Source organism: Rhamphochromis sp. 'chilingali', assembly GCF_963969265.1.
Source record: "Rhamphochromis sp. 'chilingali' genome assembly, chromosome: 5".
Classification (NCBI taxonomy): domain Eukaryota; kingdom Metazoa; phylum Chordata; class Actinopteri; order Cichliformes; family Cichlidae; genus Rhamphochromis; species Rhamphochromis sp. 'chilingali'.
The window spans coordinates 24,649,105-24,659,387 of record NC_137932.1 but is presented as its reverse complement, the minus strand read 5'-3'; the positions used below and the strand labels follow the sequence as shown (position 1 = coordinate 24,659,387).

General features: G+C 39.7%; 1 pseudogene across 1 annotated transcript; it reads left to right on the top strand.

Annotated features, from left to right (window-relative positions):
- The first annotated feature begins 4,467 nt into the window (after positions 1-4,467).
- LOC308397695 (calcineurin B homologous protein 1-like) lies at positions 4,468-10,272 on the top strand (annotated as a pseudogene). The gene is made up of 3 exons: positions 4,468-4,693; positions 4,759-4,969; positions 8,272-10,272. The product of its transcript is annotated as a calcineurin B homologous protein 1-like (transcript).
- Positions 10,273-10,283: the final 11 nt, after the last annotated feature.

The window sequence follows — 10,283 nt, the reverse complement described above, 5'->3', positions numbered from 1 at the left end:
AAAATATGTTAAACGTTTATTTTGTGACCCAGAAACAGTCATAAGAGTAATATTAAAACTAAGTAGCTGCCGCCATTGTTGGAAACTGGAATTGGCTGGGCTGCGCTATGAATCGGGTTTGGCAACAAAGGATACACCCGACCCATCCTTCAAATCTGGGGAAATGAAGAATGCATTGTCGACCACATTTGGAGGCGTCTTCGAATTTGGACAGCCTTCCTCCCATCGCTGTAACGTAATCGGCCTCGTACACAGCTACGATACCGGAGACTGCTGCTTCTTCTTCTTCTTCAGGGTTTAACTGCAGCTGGCATCCTTGTACATGCAGTGCTGCAATCTTCGGTTTCAGTCTGTTATTACACTGCTGTTTACCTACTGTTTATTCCTGCGTCTTTCGGGATCTTACAAAGTTTCAAACGACGCGTCGACTAGTGGTGCAACCGATCGAAAATCTCTCGGATCGGATCACTGTTTTAAGTCAGTGAGCTGACCATAACTATTGCTTGACAGACCCACCACGCGCTTTTTTTTCTTCTTTTTCGAATCTTTGGATCACGTGCGTTTCAACATCAGTTCGGATTACGGATCAACCGTGATCTGCTGCCCCACTAGCGTCGACTATTAAATATGTTGTTGACGATTTTGATAGTCGAAGTAATCGTGACTAGTCGAGGAATCATGGCAGCCCTAGTCTGTAGCCCACATAATTAAACACTTTAGTTAGATAAAACGTGAGTTTTGATCTTATGTACTGTATAGCCTGTATAATAAATAAATATGTAGGCCAATAAGTACAAAATCCAGAGAGCTACACAACATGGGACGGTTCATTTACAAAGAAGTGGACAATTTTACAGAGCTTCATTAACTCTTCCAGTCACATATCCTGAAAAGGTTGAGTTAAATTGATTGTCCCCGGTGAATGGGAGGTGTCTGTTTACCTCGGAGATTGAGTGGCAGTCCACAGAGAAAAACTTTGGTCAGATCCGTCTTCATCTAATCCCAGCTAACTGAATTTTGTGTTTCTTCAGTGTTTGGCGGCATGATGTCGAGGATGTGCCGCTTCCTAACCACTGATGGGAACCACCTACGAGTGCTGGAGCAGATGGCTGAGAGTGTCCTGTCTCTAAACGTTCCCAGACAGCCTTAGATGTAAACTGGGATGGTTTGCATCTAAGAGTGAAGTTGCAGGAATGACAGTGAGCACCTTCAAGTCAAGGGCCGTGGTCTTCAGCAAAGAAAGAGCAGAGTCCTATCTCCAGGTCAGGGATGACTCGCTGCATCAAATGGAGAATTTTGGTACCTCAAGGTCTTATTCACAAATGAAGGGAGAACAGAGCGGGGTGTTGACAGACAGATTGGGGCTCTGTTGTTTTGAAGTAAGAGTTAAGCATAAAAGTGAAGCTGTTGATTTATCGGTCAATCTACCTCCCCACCATCAACTATGGTCGTGAGCTTTAGATAGTGACAGAAAGAATGAGATGGCAGATATAAGTGACAAAATAACCCTTCTCTGAAGGGTAGACAGCCTTTGCCTTTGTGATAGGATGAAGAGTTCAGTCATTGGGGAGGCATTTGGATTAGAGCCACTGCTCCTTCACATCGAAAGGAGGCAGCTGATGTGATTCTGGCATGTGATTTGGATGCCTTCTGGACACCACCTGCATGAGGTGTTTTAGGCATGTCCTGGAGGTAGGAGGCCCCAGGGCAAACTGAGTGCTTGGTGGAGAGATTACATTTCACAGTTGGCTTGGAAATAATTTAGTTTTCCCCCAGATGAGCTGGAAGAGGTGGCTGGCAAAAGGGAGGTCTAAGTTTCTCTCCTTAGATTGACCAAACCCATGACCTTGAACCTGGATATATAGGACAGGGAGGATGAATAAAAGGATGTTACATTAAACCAGTGGTTCCCAAACCTTTTTTTTTTTTTTTGCTAGGCCCCTGTTTGTTTTACAAGAAAATCTTCGCAGCCCCCCGGCACAAACACATCCTCAAACCACACACAGCCATTTATTGTTTTCAAACTCCACTGCAGTTTCTTTCACACCTCAAACCTTTAAAAAACCAAAAGCAAACAAATAAAAGTAAACTACAATAAATTACAGGTTGGAACAAAATAAACTAGTACCATCTTTATTTTAAGCGTAGTTGTTTCTTTCCCCCTTTGTAAGAATAATTTTTCAAAACATGCCTCTATGTGCAAAGTGGGTTTAAAAACATAAAACGTGATTTGGACAGGGGAAATGGGTTTTGGTTTAGACACAAATACATATGATTTTAAAAAAAATCTTCTTGTGATCACACATACTTTTTTTTGTGCCTCTAAAACATCCTTGTTTGTCTTTCCAGAACAGACATATGATGTCGTAACTGTCGGAGCACCGGCCTCTCACTGCCAGGGTTTCTAAAAATGGCGTTCTGAGGAAGCTCATCCAGAAGTTTGAGGAAGCAAAGAAACGGTAAGTTGAGAGTAAAGTCGGGCGTCACATTAGGGCTGGGCGATATGGCCTAAAATCCATATTGCGGTATAATTTGAAGCACGTGCGGTAACGATATATATCGCGAAATATTCTTTTCTTCTGTATAACATATTTTCCACACTATATGACACACTTAATTAATTTTCTCAAAAATCGAAAGTGTGCCTATGAATTCTGGTTGTGCTTACTGACCTCGAACCGATTTTGGCGTGCAGAAATCTGTTAAAAAATGTTTTAGTACAACTTTGGTAAGCTGCACTGCTTGATGGATTGTCAGAGCATTACGGCTGCCGTAGTGAGGAGCTTCACGGAGTAATCTGGGTCCAAAACTCCGTGGGCTTCAGCTCCCAAAGTCAAACGAACACTGAGAGTTAAAAACGGTCTAAATTCTTTCATCTTTAATGAAATCATCAACCTTGCTGCTTTACCAGGTGTAACAATTAAGTTTAACATCCATGAATCAATGAAAACAGAATTTATTAAATTTAACGGAGTTACAAGTTAACAGGAAGTTAGCTTGCTAGTTTCCATCTAAACATTTCATACCATGTTCTGACTGAGAGATTTTTTAAACTAATTAAAACGTACAGCTCTGCTACCACTTCCAACATAAATGAAGACAGAAAACTAAACAGCAGTGGCGTTTGCAGGGTTACTGAAGTTGGACTACCTGGTATATAATGTTGTGCTACGTGATTGCTAGCGACACAGCTTTGTTAGCATAACATTAGCACAGTGAAGCTGGAGGATGAACGCCAGCTTCACTTTTTTCCACTTGATAAAAGTTAACGTGAGGGATTCTGGTGTTTAGGGACAAATGCAATCGCATAGCGATGACCTCTGCTCCTGTTTTGGGTTTTTATATTTTGCTTTATTCGTCTTGTGATTTGTATTTAAACAGTCGTTTTTGGTCATCTTGTTTCTTCAATTTCTGCATTAATACTTCAGTTCCCATTTTATGGCTTCCTCTTAGTTTTGCTTTTGTTACTTTTCCAATCAGCGTAAATGAGGAGGAATGGTGAGTCCTTGCACTGCTTTGCTTGTTTTCATTTGACTGAACTAACTTCATTAGAGTTATTTGATATTGTATTTTGCACTATCCTACTGTATATTACTGTATTAGTAGTATTCTTATTGTATATATGGTATATCTTATTCCTCTGTCTCTCTTGCTGCATTGAGTATGTGTATGACTAAAGAATTTCCCTCGGGATAAATAAAGTTCTTCTTATCTTATCCTTAAGATTTGTACAACAAAGTATTTTCAGTTTTAAGCTGGAAGAATGGGGTTTTGCACAGCTTATCATGTTAATGCAAGGAAAAAAGGGCACGTAGCGCATCGGTGATGTGTTCACTAATAGAACTAAAATGTGTGTTACCTTAAAATGAGCAAATCCTTTGTCACAAAGTTGTATATGAATACTGCTCATTGTATACATTCAGTCATTTTAAAGTCTATCAAAAACATGTTTCTGTGCTTGGAAAGTCAAATCCTGACAATATTAATGAGACGTTTCTAAAATTCTTCTACACAGATGGTCTGAATTTGTGAAGCGAGTGGTATCGCTCTCCGTCCCCGGCATTTATCGAAGTCGGCTCCTCGTTGTTTTTTCTAAGCCACGATTAGGCTCATTGAGAGCAGGCATGTGCATGCAGACAGTGTTTGTTTTTACATCTGGTGGGTAACGTCCCTCCCTATATTTTTGGAACAGTACCTCTGAAGCTTGATTTAGATTTCTGCAGGAAATTTACGTTCTAACTTCAGATGTAACACCTCTTAACACTAAACCGGTCCATCACGCTGTTGTTTCCAGTTACAGCGTATATTTCCTGCTGAAGCATATTTCAGGCATAAGACAGAAACATTACAAAAATATACACCTGCAGGCCACTCTATTGTCTTTATTTGACTAAATGCACTAAATTGCTGCCACAAGCTTTTGAACACATGTACCTAATAAAGTGGCTGGTGAGTGTCCTCAGTCCCAGCTCGGATACAGATGTGTCGGTGTGTCTTTGTTCCCTGCAGTAGTGCCCTCTCCAGCTCAGTCATCATCCACATACCCCAGGACACTGTCCGAGCCAAAGAGATCATCGCCTACGTCAACACGCTGAAGACTCAGGTCAGCTATTACGCAGAGAGGCTGTCTCAAGCTGCCAAAGACCAATCGGCCAGCGGACTGGAGTGGACGCTCGCCAGTCTGGTTGACAAGGTACTAAAAGTGTTTGACGTTACGTGGGGACGCTTCATATTTCATTCATACCCTCTTCCTTTCAGACCCGTCAGCTGGTGACAGTGTGCGGCTGCAAACTGCTAGCTTCAGCTATTTAGGCCCTGAACGCAGTACGAGTACATCGCAACCAAAGCTTCTCCTTCCGCTGAGTCTGAACAAGTAGTGCTCCGCAATGACCAGGATACGCTGAGAGCAAAGTACAGCGGTCACAACAGCCAGTCGTCACTGCACGTGGACTGGCACGAAGAGGAGTGGGTGAGTTGATCAGCAGTTATTGGCTGTTTTCTGATTCCAGATTTTTTATTTCTTTAGCATGACAACAGGGCAAACTGAGGGCTCGGTGGAGAGATTACATTTCACAGTTGGCTTGGAAATAATTCAGTTTTCCCCCAGATGAGCTGGAAGAGGTGGCTGGGAAAAGGGAGGTCTAAGTTTCTCTCCTTAGATTGACCAAACCCATGACCTTGAACCTGGATATATAGGACAGGGAGGATAAATAAAAGGATGTTACATTAAACCAGTGGTTCCCAAACCTTTTTTTTTTTTTTTTTGTTAGACCCCTGTTTGTTTTACAAGAAAATCTTCGCAGCCCCCCGGCACAAACACATCCTCAAACCACACACAACCATTTATTGTTTTCAAACTCCACTGCAGTTTCTTTTACACCTCAAACCTTTAGAAAACCAAAAGCAAACAAATAAAAGTAAACTACAATAAATTACAGGTTGGAACAAAATAAACTAGTACCATCTTTATTTTAAGCGTAGTTGTTTCTTTCCCCCTTTTGTAAGAATAATTTTTCAAAACATGCCTCTATGTGCAAAGTGGGTTTAAAAACATAAAACGTGATTTGGACAGGGGAAATGGGTTTTGGTTTAGACACAAATACATATTGATTGATTGATTGATTGAATCTTTATTTTGAACATGTTGAAAAAGTATAAAAAAAAATAGAATTAAAAGAGACAAATGAACAAAGCAAACAAAAGGAAAACGAGCAACCACAACTCCAAATAACGTCCATGTTCAAAAAGGAGCAGGAAGAAGCATAAGCTTATTTAATCCCACCCCTTTTCCACTATCTAGTATCAATAGACTACAGAAATACCTCCTTGTAATTACATTATATGTTATGTGTAATTTTTTTTTTTTTTTTATATATATACACATATATGTTTCTATCTATCCATACCTACGTATATACACACATACGCACATATACACATTTTCAATAACCCCATTAACACCTGAAGGATACACAACCTACAATTTTATATATATTTAATATATATATATATATATATATATATATATATATATATATATATATATATATATATATATATATATATATATTAATATATATATATATATACACACATACATACACACACATACACATATATATATATACATACATATATATATATATATATATACATATACACATATATATATATACATACATACATACATACATACATATACACATACATATATACCCATACCAACAAACCCGTGCATGCGCACACACATGAAAATATTAGACAAGAACACCCTATCAAATCTCTACCTTTTCCCTGTACCCTGTAAAAACCATATCCTTAAACCGCTTTTTAAACTGCGCCATGCTTGGACATTGCTTCATATCTTTACTTAGTCTGTTCCACAGCTTCACTCCACACACAGAGATGCAAAAACTTTTTAATGTTGTACGGATACGAGGATGTTTTAAATTTAATTCCCCCCTCAAATTGTATCCCTGTTCCCTTTTAGAAAACATTTTTAGAATATTGTCAGGAAGCAGGTTATTTATTGCTTTATATATAATTTGTGCTGTGAAAAAATGAACCAGATCTGTGAATTTTAGAATTTTTGATTTTAAGAATAGTGGATTTGTATGATCTCTGTAACCAGTTTTATGGATTATCCTTATGGCCCTTTTTTGTAATATAAAGATTGATGATAGCGAACATTTGTAAGTATTGCCCCAAACCTCTGCACAGTAATTCAAATACGGTGCAATCAGGGAACAATAGAGAATGTGGAGTGATTTGTGGTCCAGAATGTGTTTTACTTTACTCAAGATTGAGACACTTCTTGAAATTTTGTTATGTATATGATTTATATGAGACTTCCAGTTTAATTTATCATCTATAATCACACCAAGAAACTTATGTTCAAGTACTCTTTCAATTTCCACACCATCTACATGAATCTGCACTTGTGCATTTCTAAGGGAATTCCCAAATAAGATAATTTTAGTTTTACTTAGATTTAGCGATAGTTTGTTCCTGTTAAACCATTTTTTAATTTTGCACATTTCTGAAGTAATTGTATCCAGCAGCTCCTTTAGATTCCCCCCAGAACAAAAAATATTTGTGTCATCTGCAAATAATACTAATTTTAATATATCAGATGCCTTACAAATATCATTTATATAAATAATAAATAATTTGATTTAAAAAAAAAAAAAATCTTCTTGGGATCGCACATACTTCTTTTTGTGCCTCTAAAACATCCTTGTTTGTCTTTCCAGAAAAGACATATGATGTCGTAACTGTCGGAGCACCGGCCTCTCACTGTTTCTAAAAATGGCGTTCTGAGGAAGCTCATCCAGAAGTTTGAGGAAGCAAAGAAACAGTAAGTTGAGAGTAAAGTCGGGCGTCACATTAGGGCTGGGCGATATGGCCTAAAATCCATATCGCGGTATAATTTGAAGCACGTGCGGTAACGATATATATCGCGAAATATTCTTTTCTTCTGTATAACATATTTTCCACACTATATGACACACTTAATAAATTTTCTCAAAAATCGAAAGTGTGCCTATGTATGAATTCTGGTTGTGCTTACTGACCTCAAACCGATTTTGGCGTGCAGAAATCTGTTAAGAACTGTTTTAGTACAACTTTGGTAAGCTGCACTGCTTGATGGATTGTCAGAGCATTACGGCTGCCGTAGTGAGGAGCTTCTTAAATGTTGGTTTAGTGTAAGCTCAGCTTTTTAACTAATGTAAGAAGTGTTATAACTGACTCGTTTTTAATACCTAAATCTGGCCTCAGTGCACAAACCTAAATGAATCGGTACATATGAAAGCGCCCAAGTCACGAGCTGAGTTCAAGGACATGGATAAAACAAAAAGGTTCAAATTTGTGCCCAAAAACCCCACAAATCAGTGTCACTGTTTTAAAATCTGCTGCGAGACCGCTCTAAATGTCAGCTTTTTCTTCGTTTCTTATTTATTAAAGAACATGCCTGACACCAGGCTTTTGAGTCAAACGGCTCCATTAGATCTCTGCAAGTATTTTTAAGTATTTTTAGGTTCTTTCCAGCAGGATTTGTGGCTAGTTCTGGAGCTTGACCCTAAAAGATTTCAGTGTGTCGGTGCTTCTGCTTTCCCTGTTGTCCTTCTGTTCCGTCTTTTTTTCTGTTTCTGTCAAATTTAAAAACAACTGCACTCTGAAATACACACTCTTTGCAAGATGTTGTCTAAACTAGTGGTTGGAAGGCATATTTGTGTTTGGTCTCTGATGGTTTATTTACACTTTTTGCAGGCCACGCCCACGGACTACAGCGCCATGATGAGCAACAAAGCCAAGAAGTCTATTGACTTCCTTCTGATGCAGGACACCGCCCCGACGATAGCCACGGACGTGTCACTGCAGTACCGCCTCGACATCGTCTTCTGCCAAACGGTCACCTACACATATTTTAATTATTGTATGTCTGAGCTGATGCGTTTATCCTGGAGTGACTCAGAGTGAAGGAGAAGGCCAAGAAGAAGTGTAAATATCATAGAAGCAAGGAGTTCAGAGCTCTACGACTTAGTGTCTTTATGGTATTTATGTGTGTAATGGAGACCAGGGGTTCCATTACCCTTACTTGTATTTTTATTAATTGACTGACTGATTTGTATTTAAAAACCGTAATGAAGAAAAACACACACTGGTTGATTGTGATTCTTTATTAGGCTTTTTGGGTTGTTATTTAAGTGACTCGTTAAAGGTGAAGAGACAGGGGGACTGGCCATCCTACCTGTGTCAGGAAAAGAACCCGTGTTAGAGCTGTTCACATTTAATCATTTGTCTGTAACCTAAATTAGTTGTATATGTAAAAAGAGAAGTGTTAACAGTACTCACTTTGTAAAGAGTAAAAGCAGCTCAATCACCTGCTTATGAGCTCCTGGAGAAAACCAATGTGCCAGGCTAGGGGAGTGTGTTGGAGTGATTTTGTTAAAAGTTGTCATTATTGTGCTTGGACCTTGTCTTGAACTGTATGTTCAGATATTTTCTGTTCCTCCCCCACATGTAGGATGTTGGGGATGTTACTAGCTATAGTTTTCAACTGCAGGCACAATCTATGTAAGATTCTGGTTTCCTTATTTGGTAAGGAGTGTTCACTTCCTGCCCTTTATGGGCTCACCATGTAAATGGTGGACTGTTAAAGAGGTTAAGCCATATACGAGGTTGAGGGGAGATGACCCTTTTATGACTAGAGATGCGGTTAAAACGTTTGTAAGCAGGAAGTCACGTATACAGACACACATACACTCTCTCTCACTCACACACACACACACACACACACACACACACACACACACACACACACACACACACACAGTGCCTTAGCTTTTACCACACAACATATGGGGTTTACAATGGGCGGTTGTGTAACTGTTTTCATTCAATAAAAGGCTGCGAGTGGAGGCTGGAGTTGGAGTTGTCTGAGTTTGGGTGTAGAGCTTGCAACTCTGAGAATCCGACCAGGCTTCCCCTGCACAAGTAAAAACCAATCGAGCTCTGATTGTCTTACTTTGTTCTGAGTCAGCGAGGGCTGAAACCTAACTGTGTGGTTAAGGTGTTTTAATAGAGACTCTTGGAGAGCTTGCGCAAGACGCCTTAGCGAATCATCTCGATTTTAAACCTCCGTTAACATCTCACCATGGGATCCAGAGCGTCCAGATTACTCAGAGAAGAGGAAATTGAAGAAATTAAGAAGGAAACTGGCTTTTCCCACAGGAAGATCACTCGCCTGTACAGACGTTTCACCAGCCTGGATAAAGGGGAAAACGGCACCCTCAGTCGAGAAGATTTCCAGAGAATCCCCGAGTTGGCCATCAACCCTCTGGGAGATATAATCATCAACGCATTCTTTCCCTTTGAGAGGACCAGGTAAATTTCCGGGGCTTCATGCGGACCCTGGCTCACTTCAGACCAATCGAAGACAACGAGAAGAACAAGAACCCCTCAGCTACACAGCCCCTGAACAGCAGGACAAACAAGCTGCTTTTTGCTTTCCGTCTGTATGACCTGGACAGAGATGACAAGATCTCCCGAGATGAGCTCCTGCAGGTCTTGCGGATGATGGTTGGAGTTAACATTTCAGATGAAAAACTCGGCAGCATTGCTGATAGGACCATCCAGGAGGCTGACACAAACGGAGATGGCTACATTTCCTTCAATGAGTTTATCATGGTCTTGGAAAAGGCAAATGTAGTTCAGAACCAATAAAACATTTAGAAAAATGTTTAAAGGAAGAGGTCGATAAACATAAGCCAGGCAAGACA